The sequence below is a fragment of the Balaenoptera musculus genome, chromosome X (assembly GCF_009873245.2).
Source record: "Balaenoptera musculus isolate JJ_BM4_2016_0621 chromosome X, mBalMus1.pri.v3, whole genome shotgun sequence".
NCBI lineage: Eukaryota > Metazoa > Chordata > Mammalia > Artiodactyla > Balaenopteridae > Balaenoptera > Balaenoptera musculus.
Genome location: NC_045806.1, coordinates 96,650,873 through 96,672,917, shown reverse-complemented (window position 1 = coordinate 96,672,917; position 22,045 = coordinate 96,650,873). Strand labels below are relative to the sequence as shown.

At 37.5% G+C, this 22,045-nt stretch overlaps 1 protein-coding gene and 2 pseudogenes across 1 annotated transcript in view; 1 reads left to right on the top strand and 2 right to left on the bottom strand.

The window, feature by feature from the left end:
• HTR2C (5-hydroxytryptamine receptor 2C) overlaps nucleotides 1-22,045 on the bottom strand; it is a 76,956-nt gene that overhangs the window by 15,135 nt on the left and 39,776 nt on the right. The gene's annotated exons all lie outside the window — the stretch shown is intronic.
• Nucleotides 4,242-6,457, top strand: LOC118888180 (annotated as a pseudogene).
• On the bottom strand, nucleotides 9,592-18,921 carry LOC118888914 (annotated as a pseudogene).

Below are 22,045 nucleotides of genomic sequence, written 5' to 3'. Positions count from 1 at the left end.
TAAATATATTTTATTTAATAAATAAATTAGTCCAATAAATATATGGACTTATTTTTATTCTGAGATTATCCTCCCTAGAGAATCCAGAAGTAGAAGAGTCTAGCCCATAAAATCCAGTAAAGCTGGATTTTGCTTTACTATTTTATTCCTTATCCCATGTTTTTGAAGGGCTCAGCCCTGTTCTTGGTGTTTCCTATCACCTTGCCTTTGATGGAGTCTCCTGGATATCATTGGATACTGCATCTTACATCAATTATTTCTTCTAAATGCTTTTGGGGAATGCCACTAACTTTCTCCCTTGGAATCACCCCCACTCCCTTGCAACTTGATTCTTCCCTGATACTAGACTGTGTTTGCACCCACTTGAACTTGATTTAGAATTACTGGATCTTCTCTGGGCCACTGCACCCAAATCTCCTGCTTCTGAAGTTGAGACATTTAAAAAAGTATTACCTTGACACTCAGACCTGAAATTCTGGGCTGCTTTTTAGGCTATAACCTTTGCTTCTCTCTGCAGTAGGAATTAAATTCTCTCTCCCTCTATCTACTCTGTCTCTGAGCACCCTAAGTAAATATGTCCAACTACTAAACTCACCTACCTTGGTGTAGTGCTGAGAGGAGGAGGTGCAATTCTGGAGGCATTACCTGTATGGCTAGTGGAGTTGCTGGGAACTCTGCAGGTCCTTCATCTGGCTACTATTGTTCAATAATTTCCTACTGGCCCTGAGTTTACAGATCCACTCATACACCCACTGTCTCTTATGAGCCAAGGTCATAGAAAACAGTACTCTATTCTCTAATGAAGATTTGTCAGAATGCCTTTCTAGTGATGTAGCTCAGCATCTGTACTTCCTTGACACGTAGATTTTATGGTTCTTCAGTGAGGCAGAGTGGTGTTTCTGGTATATGTCCTGATGATGTGGGCGGTCTGGTATGTCTCGACGATGTGGGCGGGGAGATGGGACATCCTACATATGCAACCAGCCAGCCCCTCTTAGTATAAAATAGGGATTTCCTGGCAGCACTATGCAGGATGTTCAACCTCCCCGCCCATGTGACTGTTAACTGCTGCATCATGAAGTTCCTTCCAGTTTCTGTCAAAGGACTTGTCGCTTGATGTGTCTTTGTGTGAACCATTTCTGGGTGACCTCTTCCAAGCTGGTCTTCTGTTCCCGATGAACTGGCTGTGATTATTAATGGCCTACATGATCTAGAAGCCTGGTAACTAATAACCCACCTCTTACTCAAATTTAAACCCCTTATCTCTAACAATATACTTTTCCATCAACTTAAATAAAAAGAGAAAATTCTCTTGACATGGATGCCAAGATATATCATGGATTACAAACACTCTCCAGTTCCACTTCCAATTTTGTCGACCCTTACTAAATAAATACATAAACCTCTAAATTATATAAGCCACTCTAAATAATATAAACACAGACTTCTTATATTACAGTAGAGGCAATTCTATTGCTAGAAGAACCTAGATGGGCTGCATACACTTATCCCAGTTATCCCAGGTTATCCCAGTTGAAATTAACCATCTTATATGTATCACAAGTTATTTGCCAAAAACATAGGTCTAGAAGCATCATCCTGAGACTCGCTGCTCTGTGGCTATGCAGTCTGACTACCACATCCTGAAATAAATAAGAAACTTAGCTAGAGACAGATTCTGTCGGCCTCGTTCTTTCAGCTGAATAAATTTTGCATTATGTACTTTCTTATCTCAAGCGTCTCAGCTCTGAGAACTTTTCTACCTGTAAAAATTCGTGAACCTGAAGTTCCACCAGGACCAGACACCTGAAAGGCTCAATATGATGTATAATACCTTTTTGAATAACACCCTGGATTTGCTTCCCTGAAATAGTCCCACAACCCACCCACCCTGGAGCTTTCCTTATGATTTGCAGTTGAGCTAGTTCCTTTCAAGTTGGCTTCAAGTCTTTCCCTATGGGAATATGGCAATGATTTCCATGTCTCTGTTTATATTTTCTCCAGAGAATGGAAGACTCAGCAATTTTATGGATCTTGGGTGGGAAAGGGAGAAGGACAAAGAAGAAATGAGTGTTTTCCTGGTGCTTTCTACCTAACCAAGTATACATTAATGAAAAATTCTGCTGTTTGTACTATGTGGCTCTACACTAGCACAGTAGTGCGGGAAAAAGAAAAGATACAGGTAAGAGAATAAGATATTATTGTGGCTTTAAATTTATGCCTCTAGATTTTTTGGTTTTGGTTTTGGCTTCATTTTAATACATTAGGCACACCCATAATCTGGTACTTTATATTCAAAAGAAAAAAAAAAGCCTATTTGACAGTGTCATTTATGTAAGGTGATTGCTAACTCAACAGGAGAAAATATATTTAAAAAAAAGTATCTGATTCATAATTTATCAAGTCTTGATGATACTAGCAGGATTAAATTTTGGTAATTCTCCTAAGTACTTGAATGATAAATACGATGACCACCCCATCATTCTAATGTTCACTAAAGACCAAAGTAAACCTAAAATGTTCTTTTGAATAATGCTTTTTTATAATAATCCTTTAAATCTTAATAACATATTCATAAATACTAAAATGCACATTTTCTTAAAGATTAGTATTCCAAGTAATGAATAACTTATCCCTAACTGAACAATTTATCATTTGAAATTTTTAGATCAATGTTTCTAACTTTTTTGGTGGCTACTGGTTAATTTACTATTTGGGGGGATACATTTTCTACAATATATTTAAACTAAAGATATAGGACAAAACCTGTAAAATCAATTTACTTTTATCTTAAATTTATATACTAATATTTACTAAAAATCTAGTCAAGTCTAAATTAATAGCTACTGATACTAGTGTCAACAACATGCTGCCAGGTATCAGGCAGATTTCTTAAAGCATTGAGTAGCAATCATGATTTTAGAACACTCAAAGTAGCTACGTCAAAGAGACACCATCTACAGCCTTAATTAGAGCACCCTAGTAACTGCTGTTTGTGAATTTGTAACCCATACTCATATCTGCTTTCTCTAGTTAGTGATCCTTTTGATTACTTGCAGTAAATACCCAAGGCTTAAAAATATTCAATACATCTCCAAGTGAACTCCAGGTATTAACCTTGAATGCCCCCATGACCTCCCTTCTTTTACATCATAGGTTGAAACCAATACTTATTCACTGCCTTTCATATGCCCAATTTTCAAATATCCCCACATCCTAAGTTTTAGCAAAGCTTTTTGGTTTTTATTTATTCTCTGTTCAAACAGTTTACTCTGCAGAATAATGAGAATAGATTAAAAGTTACTGTGAAATTTTAATTAACAGAAAACGGAAACTCCTTCTAAAGCTTCTTAAAGGGGAAAAGAAAGCAATATTGACATACAATTTCATAGATAAAAACAAACTATATTTTACATATATATGACATATAAAGTTGTGGTTTACAATCAAAATATTGCCATTTAAAAAATTTCCCTAAAACGTTCACAAATTTGCTTTAAAATAACACAAAACCGCGCCTCGTTGACGCCACTGCCGCCAGCACAGCCGGAGACCTGAGCTGACACTGGGGGCTGTCCGTGGGCCCCGCACTCCCTCGATGAGTCGGAGAAGTCCCGTTGTATCAGAGTAAGATGGACGGTAGGTTTGATCGTGATTGTGGTGAGCTGGAGCCAGCTGGTCACTAACAAAAGACATCTTGTTAACCAACCGCCCCCAGGGCTTCCTGTTGAAATATACAGCAACAAAGGAAGAAAAGAAGCAAAACGGAAATAGTGCTTACCAGCACCTTAGAAGGATGCCGCTCAGGCCCAGTCCAACGCTGAATGTATCTGCACTGTGAGTAGAATGTTCATAGAAGCCTGTTGTGTGCATATTTATTCACATTTCTGTTAAATGTTAAATCCTTCAGCACAGTAAATCTGAGTGCATAGTATGTCATTTCATTCCGTTTGAGTTTCTTGAGTGTTTTCTTTAAATGTCTGCGGAGTTGCTGCCCCTTTCTTCACCTATGAGTACTGCAATCTCTTTAATTCTCAGTATGAGCAGAGCTTTTTGAGCTTTAAATCTAAGGGGAACTCAACAGGCCTGGTTGGCATATGCAATGAAACCACCTTGCTGTGGAAGCAAAATTATTATTTTTTCTACCTTTTTGAAAGATCTTTCCTTTTGATGCCAGTTTTCTTCCCTATTTACACAAGTTCAACAATTTGAAAGGAAGAGGCAATAGTAAGGGTTTCAAAATGGCAGAGAAATTTGAAAGTCTCATGAAATCTGGGCTCTAGGTATATGGACTTAAAACCATTGGGTTGTGGAGGCAATGGCTTGGTTTTCTCTGCTGTAGACAATGACTGTGACAAAAGAGTAGCCACCAAGAAAACTGTCCTTACTGATCCCCAGAGTGTCAAACATGCTCTACGGGAAATCAAAATTATTGGAAGACTTGACCATGATAACATTGTGAAGGTGTTTGAAATTCTTGGTCCTAGTGGAAGCCCGTTAACAGGTGATGTGGGCTCTCTTGCCAAACTGAACAGTGTTTACATTGTTCAGGAGTACATGGAGGCAGACTTGACTAATGTCCTGGAGCAGGGCCCGTTACTGGAAGAGCATGCCAGGCTTTTCATGTATCAGCTGCTACGTGGGCTCAAATATATTCACTCAGCAAACGTACTGCACAGAGATCTCAAACCAGCTAATCTTTTCATTAATACTGAAGACTTGGTGCTGAAGATAGGTGACTTTGGTCTTGCACGGATCATGGATCGCCATTATTCCCATAAAGGTCATCTTTCTGAAGGACTGGTTCCTAAATGGTACAGATCCCCACCTCTTTTACTTTCTCCTAATAATTATACTAAAGCCATTGACATGTGGGCTGCAGGCTGCATGCTGAAATGCTGCCTGGTAAAACCCTCTTTGCAGGTACACATGAACTTGAACAGATGCAGCTGATTTTAGAGTCTATTCCTGTTGTACATGAGGAAGATTGACAGGAGCTTCTCAGCATAATTCCAGTTTACATTAGAAATGACATGACTGAGCCACACAAACCCTTAACTCAGCTGCTTCCCGGAATCAGTTGAGAAGCACTAGATTTCCTGGAACAAATTTTGACATTTAGCCCCATGGATCGGTTGACAGCAGAAGAAGTGCTTTCTCATCCTTACATGAGCATTTATTCTTTTCCAATGGATGAGCCAATTTCAGGTCATCCTTTTCATATTAAAGATGAAGTTGATGATATTTTGCTTATGGATGAAACTCATAGTCACATTTATAACTGGGAAGGGTACCATGATTGTCAGTTTTCAGAGCATGATTGGCCTATACGTAACAACTTTGATATTGATGAAGTTCAGCTTGACCCAAGAGCTCTGTCCGATGTCACTGATGAAGAAGAAGTACAAGTTGATCTCGAAAATATTTGGATGGAGATAGTGAAAAGTATTTGGAGGATCCTGCTTTTGACACCAATTACTCTACTGAGCCTTGTTGGCAATACCCAGATCATCATGAAAACAAATATTGTGATCTGGAGTGTAGCCATACTGGTAACTACAAAACGAGGTCATCATCATTCTTAGATAACTTAGCTTGGAGAGAGAGTGAAGTTAATCATTACTATGAACCCACGCTTATCAGAAAGAACAAAGCAAAGAAAAATCTGATAAGAAAGGCAAGTCAAAATGTGAAAGGAATGGATTGGTTAAAGTCCAATAGCATCACAGCAAGTAGCTGAAAAAGAAAGGGAAAAGAATCAGGGATTTGATTTTGATTCCTTTATTGCAGGAACTATTCAACTTAGTTCACAACATGAGCCTACTGCTGTTGATGACAAATTAAATGACTTGAATAGCTCAGTGTCCCAACTAGAATTGAAAAGTTTGATATCAAAGTCAGTAAGCCGAGAAAAACAGGAAAAAGGAATGGCCAATTTGGCTCAGTTAGAAGGCTTGTACCAGTCTTCTTGGGATAGCCAGTTTGTGGGTGATGGGGAGGACTGTTTTCTCATAAGTCAGTTTTGTTGTGAGGTAAGGAAGGATGAGCAAATTGAAAAGGAAAACACTTACCCCAGTTACCTGGACAAGTTCTTTAGCAAGGAAGAAGATATTGAAATGCTAGAAACTGAGCTGGTAGAGGATGGGAAGCTTGAGGAGAGAGGAAGTGAGGAAGGATTTCTGAACAACAGTGGGAAGTTCCTCTTTAACAAGCAGCTTGAACCCATAGGCATCCCACAGTTTCACAGTCCAGTCGGGTCACCACTTAAGTCAATACAGGCCACATTAACATCTCCTGCTATGAAATCTTCCCCTCAGATTTCTCATAAAACATACAGCAGCATTCTGAAGCATCTGAACTAAAACACTCAGCAGACATTTCTTTTTGTATTCTTCATGAAATGTGTTTTGTCTTTGTTATTACTAATGTTTAAGTCATTTTTTTACTTGAATCAGATGGTGTCATTTAGAAAGGATTTTTTTCTTGGTTTTTAAAATCCAGACTTTTTTCCACATGTGAGATGGTTTTCATTTTAACTGGCATGTCATTTGCACACAAAAATAAAGAATAGAGCAAAATAATGCAATGCGGGAGGAGACAAAAGAAATGCACTAAGACAAGTAAAAAACATTCTCTCATAGAACAATGATCTGCTTTACAGGAAACAAAAATCTTGCCTTGAAATTTACACAGTGAGACTGTACATAATTGCATGAAAATATCTATTTTTTTCTTAAAATATTTTTCATTCTTGAGTATTTTCAAATTTTTCATACTGTACACATTTCTTAAAAACACATGATACCAGCAGCAACTGAAAATGAATGCCGAATTTGGTACACATGTGTTATCTACCTCTATCTATCCTACCAAGGTAACAGAAGTATGTGGCAAAACATATACCACCCATAGTGCTTCACAATATGCACTTCTATTTAGCCAGTGTTTATTGCAGTAAACTATTCTTAATAAGATTCACTCACCGTTTATAACTGTTCTGGTATGCATTCTTTATAGTGAAGTGTTACTACATCACATCTTATTTATTTTAGCAAATCAATATATTTTCTGTATTTAATTCTAAAAAGTTAACTTAGTTTTTGAAATTTATTTGCAAATACACTTTTTCCATTTGGCACTATGGTTTGTTGTCTACTTAGCTGAATATATGTCAGTTTATCCTAAGGCTGTCCATGTACTTAATTTACTTAAGTATTCATTTTAAGTAAAGCGCTCACTGTGTATAGGAATTTGTATTTTGGAGGTACTTGATCTATCTACAAAGAAAAATTAGGAATTACTTTATTATAAAATGCTCCTAGAAGTCTTAATTGTGTTTATTTAAAAAGAAAACTGTAATGTTAGACGTGTGTGCATTGAAGTAATTAAGGTACATAATTATTGTAGTTTAAAAGTTGTACATGATAAGACATATTTTGTTTCTACTGTATGTTTTTACTGAATGACCTATTCCCCATCCCAAGGCAAGCATGAATAAAATTAGGTTAAATGTAAAAATAAAACAAAAAACCCCACAAAACCAGTGACAATATGTTTCAGGAGCCAAGTATTGAAGTAACTACTACATTGTATAATAGGCATGTTCTTTTCAGAGTAATACATTACTGAAATTATTAGTATGAATTGTTAATATGGTAGAAATATATTGAAATGAATTTTAGGAGAACTGGTATATTTTATTAATTTATGGATTTATTCTCTTCCCTGTTCCAAAATAAGTTTAAGGTGTTTTACTGATGTGGCATTGATTTATGTATTTAATAAATATTAAGTTCTTAATATATAGTAGGTAGATGGAGATAATGATACAGAAGGCAAACTTTATACTTGTTCTCATGATTTTATAGTATAGTGAGAAATATTATAAGATGAAAAACTAATTAAATAAATAAACTGGACAAAAGAAAAGCACACATGGAGTAGAAGGGCATTTTATTTTTTTTCACATACAGCAATTAAGAGAGAAGAAAGCCAATGGAAAAACAAAACAAAACCAAAAAACGAACAAGGAAAGACTTGGGATTTTCAAACGGCATCTTAAACCAGAGAATGGCAAACATTTTCTGTAAAGGGCTAAGTAATATATATTTTAGTCTTCGCAGCTACTCAACTCTACTTTTGTAGGTTGAAAGCAGCCATAGGCGATCCTTGAAAGAATGGGTGTGACTGTATTCCGGGAAAACTTTATTTATCAATACCAGTAGTCAGCAGGATTTGGCACATGGATGTAGTTAGCCAACACCTGACCTTGAGGGCTAGGAAGGGGGAACTGAGGTGTGGTTGAGGATTGATGGAGATGATTCAGTATTTTTTTTTTTTTTTTAGTAATACAACTTTATTCTTAAAATATCTTTTTTTTTTTGCTTCAGAGCTAAATACTTTTTTTTGAATTTTATTTTATTTTTTTATACAGCAGGTTCTTATTAGTTATGTATTTTATACATGTTAGTGTATATATGTCAACTCCAATCTCCCAATTCATCCCACCAACCCTCCCCCCCCCTCCAGCTTTCCCCCCTTGGTGTCCATACATTTGTTCTCTACATCTGTGTCTCTATTTCTGCCTTGCAGAAATAACCGGTTCATATAAACCGGTTCATCTGTACCATTTTTTTAGATTCCACATATATGCGTTAATATATGATATTTGTTTTTCTCTTTCTGACTTACTTCACTCTGTATGACAGTCTCTAGGTCCATCCACGTCTCTACAAATGACCCAATTTCATTCCTTTTTATGGCTGAGTAATAGTTCATTGTATATATGTACCATATCTTCTTTATCCATTCATCTGTCGATGGGCATTTATGTTGTTTCCATGACCTGGCTATTGTAAAGATGATTCAGTATTATATTCAATGTTGCTGCTTGGAATTATCAGGAATAGAGCTAATTCTCTATATATTAGGGTCAGGCTGGGAATTGAAAAATAATCCAGGCACTCGAAAAAGGTTTCTGCTTTGCTGCATCAGATAAGCAGAAACCTTTAGTAAGGATAGTTATTAGATTTTTGAAGGACATTAGTATTCAAAAGAGAAAGGAATTTAAACAGCATTTCACCCAAGCCACTAAGAAAATTTCATGGTGAATTTGAACATTTGAAGTTTCATTTCATTAGGTACTGAGATCCTCTATTTTCAATAGGAATCAAAGCTCTGTAATTCAAATGAACACAACAAACTCATATTCATGTATCCTTCACTTTTACACAAAGTTCTTGATCAGGCTGAGGAAGTTCCCTTCTATTTCTAGTTTGCTGTTTTTATCACAAAACGGGGTTGGATTTTGTCAAATGCTTTTTTGAGTCTATTAAGGTAATCAGGTAGTGCTTTTCCCTTTATTCTGTTAATAAGGGGCATTATATTGATTGATTTTCACAGGTTGAACCAACTTTGCTTTTTTTTTTTTTTTTTTTAGCTGCAAAAAGCTTTATTGTTTCCATTTGGTCCAAGGCTTGGGAGAGCGCTCCAGGGTGGTTAAAAAGCTGCCTAGTGGCTGCAGAGAGGGGCTTCAGGCAGAAGCCCTGACACCAGGGGGGCTCCTCAAAGGCTTCTGGGCTCTGGAGGCTCCTAGTTGTGCTTCAGGGTGAGCTTTTCAATGAGATACTGGCCGAGCCCAGCCTGGGACCAGCCAGCCTGCGGAGGTTAGTCAGGTGGTCGCCATCTTCTTGATGAGTTTCAGCTGCTCCTGCAGGAAGCGGCTCTCCAGGAAGTCACAGGGGTGCGTGTCTGCGCCGGCAGAACCCAGGGTCTGCGGGTCCGCAAGGGCCTGGCTCAGGTTCTTCTCCATGAGAATGGCGACTTCCATAGCGTCCCGAGTGTTACCCCAGTCATCTTGGGACGGCTTCTGCACGTCCTGGAAGAGGGTGCGGCTGCTGCGCTGGTTTTGCATTTTCAAGAGACGCGTGCCCTCGTGCTTCTCCTCGGCCAATTCGCAGAAAAAGTGGCCCACGCTCTCCAGAGCCACATCCTCGTGGTGGAAATAGAAGCCCAGAGAGAGGTAGGTGTAGGAGGGCCCAGATGCAGGTCAACTGGGCGGTTGATGGCAGCCTCCACCTCAGTGGAATAATTCTGAGGAATCTGGGAGCTTGTGGTTAATCGGTAATACGGAGTTAAGCTCAAAAAATGGCGTTGGCTGGTTCCGAAAGCTGCGGATGGCTGAGTGGCTGATTCCAAAAGTTGCGACTGGAAAAAAGGTTGGAGGGTGGTTGGAGGGTGGTTGGAAGCTGGAGCAAGGGGCGTCCCTGGGTCTGTTCTGCCCAAACACTGTTGAAGCAAAAGACAGACCCGGGGGACGGCTGAGCGCCCTGCCCCAACTTTGCATTTCTGGGATAATACCCATTTTATTATTTTTATTATTATTATTTTTTAAAATTTATTCATTTATTTATTTTTGGCTGTGTTGGGTCTTCGTTTCTGTGCGAGGGCTTTCTCTAGTTGCGGCGAGCGGGGGCCACTCTTCATCGCGGTGCGCGGGCCTCTCACTATCGCGGCCTCTCCCGTTGCGGAGCACAGGCTCCAGATGCGCAGGCTCAGTAATTGTGGCACACGGGCTTAGTTGCTCCGTGGCATGTGGGATCTTCCCAGACCAGGGCTCAAACCCGTGTCCCCTGCATTGGCAGGCAGATTCTCAACCACTGCGCCACCAGGGAAGCCCAATACCCATTTTATTGGTGTCCAACCTTTTTCATATATTTGCTAGTATTTCGTTGAGGATGTTTGCATCTATATTCATACAGGATATTGATTTATATAGTTTTTTCCCTTATGCTATTTTTGTCTGGGTTTGGTATCAGGATATTATCTGTCTCATAAAAAGAGTAGGGAAGAATTCCTCTTTTTTAAAAAATTTTGAAAAAAGTTTTTGAAGAATTGGTAATTCTTCCAGGGGACCACCAGACATGTCAAATAATGACAATTCTCTGGAAATGAGGCTCTGAAGGAGTGTGCTAGCTCTGTTCCCTCTGGTAGGTATTGGGCTGCTAGTTTGCACTGAGATTGCAGGCTCTTGATTTTCAAGGCTACCCCGGAGCCTGAGAGGGGTAATGAAATAGGGCAAGTTAAAATGCTACAGACTGTTGTTCTTACCAAAATTCAGTCATTTTTTTTGAATAAACACTCCCTGGATTGCTTTGAGCTTTTAAATAACTTCCAGAGTCCTGAATTAGTTGATTCTGACAATTTTTGTAAAATTTCTTGTTGCTTTTAAGGAAGAGAGAATTTTGGAAGGACTAAAGACTGATATCCACATATAATCTTTGTGTTATAAACACATCTTAAAATTTTATAATCTCACACAGTTTAGAAATTGTAGAAAATTTTGCACACTGAGATCATATTACTAATACACAGAATGGAAATGGTGATTTTGAATAGAAGTATGAATGAGAATATGGAAACATCATGTTCATATTCATTTCCCAGTATCTAAGGGATGCATTATACACTGTTCTTCTAAGTAAACCTATAGGTGTATTTTATAATATAGTATTTTAACACAATTGTTAAATATTTGAGACAAATATTTTATGTCAGTCGTTGCTTTATCTTGTAATTTTGGTTATGTTTGTTTCTTGCTGCAATTATTTTATCCCAGTCTACTTTATGTTTTTTAAAAAATTTTATTGGAGTATAGTTGATTTACAATGTTGTGTTTCAAATGTACAGCAAAGTGATTCAGTTATACATATGCATATATTTATTCTTTTTCATATTCTTTTCTCATATAGGTTATCACAGAATATTGAGTAGAGTTCCCTGTGCTATACAGTAGGGCCTTGTTGGTTATCTATCTTATATATAGTGGTGTGTGTATGTTAATCCCAAGCTCCTGATTTATCCCTCCCCACGATGTTTCTCCCTTTTGGTAACCATAAGTTTGTTTTCGATATCTGTAAGTATGTTTCTCTTTTGTAAATAAGTTCATTTGTATCATTTTTAGAATTAGATTCCACATATGAGTGATATATATTTGTCATTCTCTGTCTGACTTCACTTAATATGATAATCTCTAGGTCTATGTTGCTGCAAATGGCATTATTCTGTTCTTTTTTTATGGCTGAGGAATATTCAATTGTATATATATATATATATATATATATATATACCACATCTTTATCCGTTCCTCTGGCAAAGGACATTTAGTTTGCTACCATGTCTTGGCTATTGTAAATAGTGCTGCAGTGAACATTGGGGTGCATGTATCTTTTCGATTTATGGTTTCTCCGGATATCTGCCCAGGATTGGGATTGCTGGATCATATGGTATTTCTATTTTTAGTTTTTAAAGGAACCTCCATACTGTTCTCCCTAGTGGTTGTACCAATTTACATTCCCAGCAACAGTGCAAGAGGGTTCCCTTTTCTCCACACCCTCTCCAGCATTTATTGTTTGTAGTCTTTTTGATGATAGCCATTCTGACCAGTGTGAGGCAATACCTGATTGTAGTTTTGATTTGCATTTCTCTGATAATTAGTTATGTTCTACTTTACATTTTAAAAAAATGTTGCCATAGTCAGAAATGTTATATTTTTATGTAGCCAAATCTCTCAGTCTTCTCATTTGTGTAATCACCTATGGTTTCCTTGTCTTAGATGTTAGGTAAAAATATCCAATAGTTGGCTAAATATCCTTTTCAATTTCTTCTTGTGTTTACTTGGATAGGTTTTAAATAGTCAACTTTTTAATCTTCCTAGAATTTATTTTCTTGTGTGAAATGAGGCGAGAATCTAAATTTATCTAACATGTTTTCTTTTATCATTGATTTTGATGTCTCATCTATCATAAATAGTATGACCTATTGCTGTACTTTTAACTTTTTAAAAAATGTTTTTATATGTTTAATCCTACATCCACACATTATTATTATACTGGCTGTTGACTTAGAATATATTAAGAAATGACTTTTCTATTTCCATCTTTGAAAAATGTTTATTAGAAATATGCATTGAAGTTTATTAAATGATTTTCAGGCTCTACCAGAATTAATTATAGTTTACTGTGTTTAACCTATTGCAATGCCATATTTATATATTTCATAATATGTTTAAAAATCCTTAAATTCATTATATAAAAAGAAACTAGCATTAGTTAGGTATATTTTTTTTCCAGAAAACTTTACAGATTATATCATTTATGCATCACAATAACCTTATAAATTAGTTACAGATCAAAGCCAAAAACCCCTGAGGTTTGGTGATATTAACACTGAAAGTGATGCAGTTGATAATTTGGATTTGAATATACATATTAAAAGCCATGACTTCACCCTGTTAATTCAATTTGTATTGTGTTTCATTGAGAATTTTTCTATGTTAATAACTAGGGATTCACTGTATAATGGAGAGACAAACATGCAAACAAAAATTTCACTACAGTGAGTTAAGTGCCATGACAGAGGCAGTGCACATGATATTCTGGAAATACTGAGTATGATAAACTTAACTCTCCCCAGGTTTATAAGGTATGTCTTCTCAGAGAAGGCTGGAAAGGGAAGAAAGTGAAGTTTGGAGGAAGCAAGAGAGTTGGACAAAAAGTCAAGGAGATCTGCAATGATGTCATAGAACACAATATTTGTGAATGAAGGAGTTACAGAGCTGGAAGGAAGAACTTTATATTGAGATGTAGGAAGTTGATTACAGTAGACCCGCGCTTAATTTTTGTCAAATTATAAGAGTAGCTATAAAAATCATGTGGCTCTGTGAATTTACAGTAATGTGCTTTAAAAAATGTTTATTCCCACATTTGGCATATATACGCCAACGATATAGTATTCTGTACTTTCTCTACTGCCAGTTTTTTAGATTAATGCAGATTTTCTAGTCTTCCAGCTTCCCTTGTCATATCAGGAAGTTGGAAAGCAAGATTGAGAGTGAGTCAAGATCTCCTTTTACCACTTTTCCATCTTAACCGAGGAGATAGAACTTAGGTTGAACATGTGAAAGGAGCAAGGTCAGGAATGACTGAGACGTGACCCGAGGACCTCCATGTTCACTGCTTATGCTGAACTTTTGCAGAACAGTCTAAATAAAACTGCTGAATAGTTGCTGAGCTGCCAAAAGGAAAGAAAAATGCTGAGAACTGTACTTTTTCTGAACTAGAGAAAACATACCTTTCCGTAGTAATAGATGAGATATGCTCAATAACCCAATTGTATTTATAGAACAAATTTATCCTCCAATCCACATTCTTGGGAAACAACTTGTGTAAGCCTGCATGAGCTTCCCGCTTTTTCCCGTAAAAACCCCTATCCATTTCCTCTGATGGGACACTATTCTGTGTTCCTCTGGAATCTGTGATCCCAGAATAGCAATTCTAAGACCCCAAATAAACTGCCTTTTGGCCTCTTTATAGTTTGTGGTCCTTTGGGTTGACAAACTTTAGTATTGTTTCTCATTCTAGTCACATCATTGTAGTTTTTATAAACATTTAAAAGTTCTACCATGCATCCAATACTCTTTATTAATTTCTGGTAGGGTTTTAGATTTCTTTTTGTTTGATTTTATAGGACTTGTGTGAAATGCTAAGACCAGTTTCCAGCATTTTTACATATTCTGATACTTTAAGGTGCTTTAAGGTAAAAGTTATTCTTTTAGTTTTAGCTTAGGGTTGAGGAAAAGTATCAAGGAGAAAGGTGGGCCTGATTGCCTGATGTAGAATATCTTTTTCAAGTCATCATCCGAATATCTCTTTAGCCCTCCTAAACATTACAAATTGATTTTGAAAGGAGACAGAATGGAAATTTATGGTCAAATAGCTCAAAATAGGGCAGTGCTATTAAGTAGAAGCAGATAAAAATGAAAGACTTATAGAAAAAGCACTCTACTAGTTAACACAGTCATTCCTCGGTATTGGGGGTGGGATTCAGATTGGTTCCAGGACTCTGGGCAGATGCTCAAGTCCCTTACATAAAATGGTGTAGTATTTGCATATAATCCTCCCGAATGCATAAATCATATCTAGTTTAGTTATAATACCTAATACAACGTAAATGCTATGTAAATAGTTATAAATACAATGTAATTGCTATGTAACTAGTTGCAGTTGTGTGGCAAATTCAAGTTTTGCTTTTTGGAATTTTCTGGAATTTTTTTTTTTTTTTTTTTTTTTGACCTGTGGTTGGTTGAATCTGCAGATGAAGAACCCGCAGATACAAAGGGCTGACTGTATTCTTTGGAAAACCTGGCAAGGATAAGTAAAACTTTATTTTAGTTAGGGAAAGGACTGTTTACAAAACAGAATACTATTTATTATATAATTTTCTTTGTGGAACTTGATGAACACAAGATTTCTTTCAGCCAGTAATTTGAACAATGCATGGCTCCATTTTGGATGAGGAGAATTTATGTTTTGTTATTATATTGTCGTGGTATTAACACCTGCATAACATTTTAGATGTTGATTACCTAATATTACTGTATATTCTTAGTACTCAAGTCATATTTTAACTTCCTGCTAATTAATCATATAAAATGGTCTGTTGTCCTACAAATTTGTAGCACTGACTAGGTATAGTTTTAGGTTCCACGACTTCGCAGGAAAGTCACTAAGAATACTACATGCATTATAAAAATAAATCTATAGGATTTCATTAAATAGTTAATTTTGCTTAGCTTTCTAAGAAATACAACATTAGTTATGGTTTACAAGTGTTCTTGCCCAGATATTTCCTCATCCCATCAAGTATAAAACCTAAGTAAAGAGGTCATACCTATGTCATGAAGAATTACTTCTCTGAGATCTAATATTTTGCTTTTTACTCCAATCCCATCTCTAGCCATTTTTCCACTTTCATTTTCCCATACCTTTGTACATTTTGAATGTATATCTGGAAAACCTGGCAAGGATAAGTAAAACTTTATTTTAGTTAGGGAAAGGACTGGAATGCCTAGAATGGCATCTGTAAATACCCCTTCTTCAGGTCCTTTTCCTGGTCCACTAGACAAACTCCTACACATAATTAAAGACCCAGCTGCGACAGTACTTCATTTGGGAAGCCCTTTGTAAAACTGCAGAGTTTAGTAGTTTAGTTTAGTTTTAGTAATTAACATACAGAGTTAATTATTCCTTCCTATATCTTCCCATGGTACCCTGAGTACATCTGTATCTTAATATCTATATTTTGCTGTATTTTTCTTTGTATCTCTTCTGGTATACTGTAAACTTCTTGAAGTTACAGTCTGCCTTAGTAATGTTTGTTTGTAATGTAATGTTTCACATAGCTCAGTTAATAACACAGATGTCAGTCTCTACGTGTTCTATGGTGTCACAATTCCCGATTATTGACATGATAAGCCCCACCCAGATTCTGGACCAATGTGAGACAGACCTAGTAGTGTACTAGGAGCTTCTAACAACCAGCTCTTGCCCTCTGTGGCCGAGCTGCTTAGCAGCTGGTCTCACTGCATAGGTTCCAACATTCTTGCTACAGAAAAAGATCTTTGGTAGAGATATAACTTGTCATTCTGGAATGACATAGGTTGTGTGGAAGCAGAATATCTACTTTTGGTGTTCCATATCTCATCTCAGGTCTAGATTCCTCTGCATTAAAATCTTCTCCTGTGGTATCTTCTCTCGAGAGTGAATATCAAGACTAGCAAAAACACCTGAAGTTACGTCACTACCAGCACAAAAAGCTTCCTTGGACTGTCCAGATACTCCATGTTTGAACTGTTATTTGGTACTTCAGATTTGTGAATTTGGGTTCAATCCGATGAACCAGTCTCCAGGATGGGGATAGCGTTTTTTGCTCGACTATTTTATCCTATCCTGGAAGAAATTTATGACAGTATTAATGGGCCTCCTCCACCAACTTGTCTTCAAGAGTTTCCAAATCCTTATTTCTTTTTTTTTTTAAAAGGAGAGGGTGTATTTGGAACAACATCTTCAAGTTGAGAAATATGATTACAAACGAAATCCTTACCCCACGTGCTCTGACACTGAAAGAAAAGCCTGGAATAGACCTGAAATGGGGTGAAGCTGAGGAATTCCTCCTTGTGAGCCTTATCATGCAGGAAAGTGTTAAATAGTCAGAAGCGACAGACACACGGAGAACAAGATGGGATGCAAATCGAGTCTGTCTTGTAAAGGGAATCAGCAAGTACTTTCCACGTCTGTGGACCATTCTATTCGCATTCACAGCCTACTGGAGCATTTATATCCTTTCCCCCTCATCTTTTTCCTGAAGCTGGACCAGAGGCAAAGAGTGAGGAATATCACTACAGCAAAATCACCAGGATTCGTACCACCACCTCGTGCATGAGCCCAAGATAACTTCTTGAAGGAATGACTGTGTTTCATGGATGTTTTTGTGTCAAAAGGGGCAAATACCCTGAAATGTGTCACTGCCTCGTCTGGGAGTTTATGCCTGCAGAAAGAAGTGTGTGGGAGCCTTTATAGACATAGGATGAAGCGGATTTGAAAATGTGATGTGCTGTGGAACTTAAGGGCTCCTCTCAAATTAAGCAGTGGGGGATCCCTGGAGCTAGTCAGAATGCCTCATACATCAGTTCATCCTAAACCTCCTAGAGAAATGGCTCAGTGGACAGACGTGGATTATTATGTCTATTCTAAAATGTGAAACCTGTGTTTACTTTCTTCACCAGATCTTTAGTGAGTGGAGGGAAGGAAAGAATTCTGTTTGGGATTTCTTTGCTTTCATGCAGTTTTTGTTTGTTTGTTTGTTTGTTTGTTTTGCTTTGTTTTTGTTTTTCCTTAAAGCTGAGTTAAGATGGTTTAAGCTCTTTCATGGAACCAAGTGCTAATTTAGACTTTTATTTGAATTGCTTTTGCTGCAGCAACGATATATATATGTATATATATATCAGTATACTAATACCAGGAATTAGTATAATATATATATATTATACTGTATAATAATATATATTATTATATATATATACTGATATATATATATCAGTATAATAATCCCAGGAATAACCTAGCTAGCATTTCCCACAAAACTGGAAGAGGCATTTGTTAAGTTATAGAACATCTACTTCCTAGCAGCTTTCTTTTTACCTCCTAGTTTCAAGCGACTATTTTCCATGCTTCCCCTAGGTTTATGCTATTGTGTGCTGCTCTAAAGTGTCAGCCCCGGGAGAGAGTGGTAAGAAAGGAACAAAGCAATAGCTCAAGGCTATCAGGAATCCTATATTTGAAAATACTCAGGGGATGAGTCAGAGCGAACAATGATGATGAGTTAGGGTAATGGGCTTCCTGTGGGGGGAAAATTAGCACACAACAAACCTCTCTTGTTCCTTTTAAAGTGCCACTGACACAAACCAGGCCCTAGCATCTTCTTTTGGTACCCTGAGCTCCCTGGTCGGGGTGGACATGAAATGGGGGAGGGTGTTGAGGATGACTGTTTCATGCCGAAGTCACAGAGCTCAGGTTCAAGGTAAGCCTGCAAGACTGAATGGTTGCAGAACTGAAGGCTGCACTTAGAAAGTGGAAATACGGAACTGAATATGGACATGTGCACACATGTGTCTCTTCCTTGTCTAAAGTAATCAGTCTCTTGAACGATCGTTTTCACCATGATAAGTTTGTCACAGAGGAAGGCCGTGGCCATAGCTGCCTGGTATTCTGGGCTGGTTCGAGGGGATAGATGCTGTGGTGAATGCAGGTGTGTTCCAAAAATAAAAGGAAAACAGGGAAAGAGAATGACCAAAATGAAAAAATAGGAGAAAGAGGAGAAGGAGAAACCAAAAATGAACAACAAAGAAAGAGTATGAGGTGGCCCTGCAGTTTTTCAGATGAAATATTCCTGCTTACACTCGCTCACTGTGTTTTGAAAATCAGTGTCATTTCTAAAGGAACTGTCCAAATTTTCCGGATATTCCTTCTCCTTCATCTGGTTGGTACGATGTGACTGCTTATGCTGGTAAAGGAAGCGGCTCATGGTGCCGATGATGGAGAAGATGATGAATATCACCACTGCTATTACTCCTCCGATGAGAGCCGAGTCACTTTGCACTGCGTTGGTGAGTGGTTCCCTCTCATCTGTCTTCTCAAAAAGATCTGATGAAGAATGCACCGTGGTCACTGCATTCACATCCGAATCCATCATCGAGCCACAGCTGGATTCTGTCAAGATCCCTTGGATGGTTACAGGTGCGGTGGCGGCGTGGCGCAGGGCTGCCTTCAGTGGTGCTATGTTCTTGTATTGGACTGAAGCCAGACAGCCAACAAAACCCAGGGTGTTTGCTTTAGCAACTTCAGAATCCAATCCAAGATTCTCTGTGACTTCGCCCAAGGTGAGGGACCTGACAGCCCTGAACTCAGCCTCTGAGGAGAAGTTATAACTGAGTCAGAGTTACTGATCCATCTGAATGGTAAGCCCTCTGCCCTCTCGGTTAATCTTCAGGTGATGCAGTCTTCTGTTGGCAAAGTTCTCTGTATCAATGGTGAATACATGGGTTTCTTCCTTGCTTAGCTGGTAGCGAACTTGTAAGCTTCCTGCTAGTGTTGGAGGGTCTCCTGCAGGGGCGGGGGGTGGCTGTGTCCCACCGCGAGGGCAAGGACACTAGCAGCAGAAGCTCTGGGAAGCACCCCCTGGCGCGAGCCCTCTCGAAATCCTTATTTCTTGAGTCTGTTTCTGACATTATTTAATCATCGAGGTTGTAGTTTTAATGTTTGCATGCATTAATAAAGGAGATTGTGAAATATATTTTGGATGTGTATGATGGATTTTGGGTAGATTTTCATCTATGGGGTGACATGACTTTTTATGAGTGCAAAGAATTTAATTAGATGAAACTATAAAGACCTTTTTGACTTCCTAAGTCTGCAGTATGTTTAAAAAAGTTAATCATAAACTTAAATATCAAAGGACATTTTGTCTGGTAAAAATATTCAAATACTTATTATACTATTTGTTGTTTTTTACTTTTACTTAACAAAATATCCACTCTTTAGCATAATAATTCAATTTATAAGCCGGTATTACTGGGGAGGATTGGAAATTAGTATCAGCTACTTCAATTCGCTAACAGTTTATTTGGGCTTAAGATGGCATTTTCATCATTCTCTTTAAACATTCTGGATCTGTCTTAGCTACTAGACAATGTCTTCATAGAATATGGCCCGGTTTTCATAATGTAGGTTTGTTAAGTGTATAACCCATATAAGGGATGGGGAACAAAATTGGGGTAACCAAGGAAGGAGTCATAGAGTTTTGGGATGGCTACCACTCTAGATAATGATTTCTACAGAAAAGCAGTTTAGGTGAGTAAATATCCATTCACAGAATACTAAGGGACATAAGAGAAGGTAGTGGGACTAAAAATATCTCAAAAATTGTGGCTGCATAGAGACAGTAGGGAAAAAAGTGACCCTAGGAAGAAATGGTTGTTTTGCCACGAGGAACCTTGAATGTTTGGAGCATGAACCGGTGGTTGTTAATAAATAGATTCCATGTAAATGACTAACAAAGGCTCATGCTGGGAGCAAATAGTAGCTTTCCAGAAAGCAAAAATGTTCCCATGAAGAAGCTTCCTGCAATAACTCCTCTCCTATCTTCTATTCAGACTATGCATTTAGAAATATAGTGACATAAAACATTTAGCCTTGATAGACAAACTGTAGATTTAATATGATAATATATTTCTCAGTGAATTAAATCTTCGTAATGAATGCCTGCAATGGGAATATTATCATGACTTTTTTTTCCATAAGGCAGATATTGTCATGATTAAAGTGATGAGAAATGTCATGTAAAGGTAAAGAGGAAATATGTAAGGGTTTTCCCAATATGAGTATTCCATATTTATATGTGACATCTGTATGTTCTTTGGATATTTTGCTATATTTCTATTGTCATTGTACTACTTAAATATCTTTCATTATCCAAAGACTTTAAAGGATTCTATAAACATTAGCATATTAATCCTCTAAAAAATATGTAGGGGGGGGTCTGGGGAAAATTATGAAAAGATGAAATTGGTCCTTGGGCACTTTCATTACTTTCAAACCTCTTTTTCCCATTTATAGTACCTATATTTTAATTAAGCAATTTGAATATAAATTAGATTTCTATGATTGGAATTGTAGGGAAGGCAAAGTGACAGGGAACAATTTTGGCTGGCGTGGGAGGACAAAGCAACTTTCGCAGTGTCCCTCAAATTACACCTGATAAGAGGCTTACTCTGAAGTTCTAAGAATCCCAAGAACACACTTAGCCATTCTATCTATGACATAAGCAGTTTGTTAGTCTAACTGTGTCACATTTTGCCTGTTATTGATTAATATTCAATATAATATAATATAAAATATTTTTATAAATTGGTTTTAAAAACAGAAACTATACATTTTAGCTGAACCATCACTATCATATAATCACTTTGGGGTAAAGTATAAGAATTTTTCTTTTTTTGTGTGTGTGATGAAAGTCTTGGTTCAAACTTGAAACTGAAGACATGAAATGGCAAAAGAAAAGGTGTTGAGACAGGTACAGGGATGAAAATAGTGGATGGATGGTGAAACCGTATTACAAGAGAAGGCCCTGAGCCCTGGTTAAGGAGGCAACAAAGGTTAATCAAGAAATGAAGCTGTTATGTCTACACCTTGAGGAACAGATGAATCATATGTTAAAGTATGAAAATCAGATAGGCAGCGGGAAAAAAAGGGAAAAAAGGCAAGAAGAAATGGCTGGAAAGTAAAATGGAGCAATCGCGGCACCCCATGGGACTCAGCAGGATAAACAGGGAAAAGTCTCCTTTAACCCATTGGTGAATCCCAGGTCTTGTCCTGCCTGTTTCCCTCAGATTAAATGTACTATCTGGCTACATTCCTAACTTTCAACCTTTATGTTTTGTTCCCTGGATTCTGCTCAGCTTCCTTTTTCTTTGGCATGCCTTTTTCACAAACAAATAAGCTTTCCTCTTGGCATAAAAATATTCATAAGATCTGAAGATAAAAAGCTCAAAGTGGTGAAGAAGCTTGCAGCCTGGATTTTAGATTTGGGTGTCATTGGCAGATGGTAGCTGAGAATATGAAAGTAGATGTGTTGTCCAGGGAAAGACTGT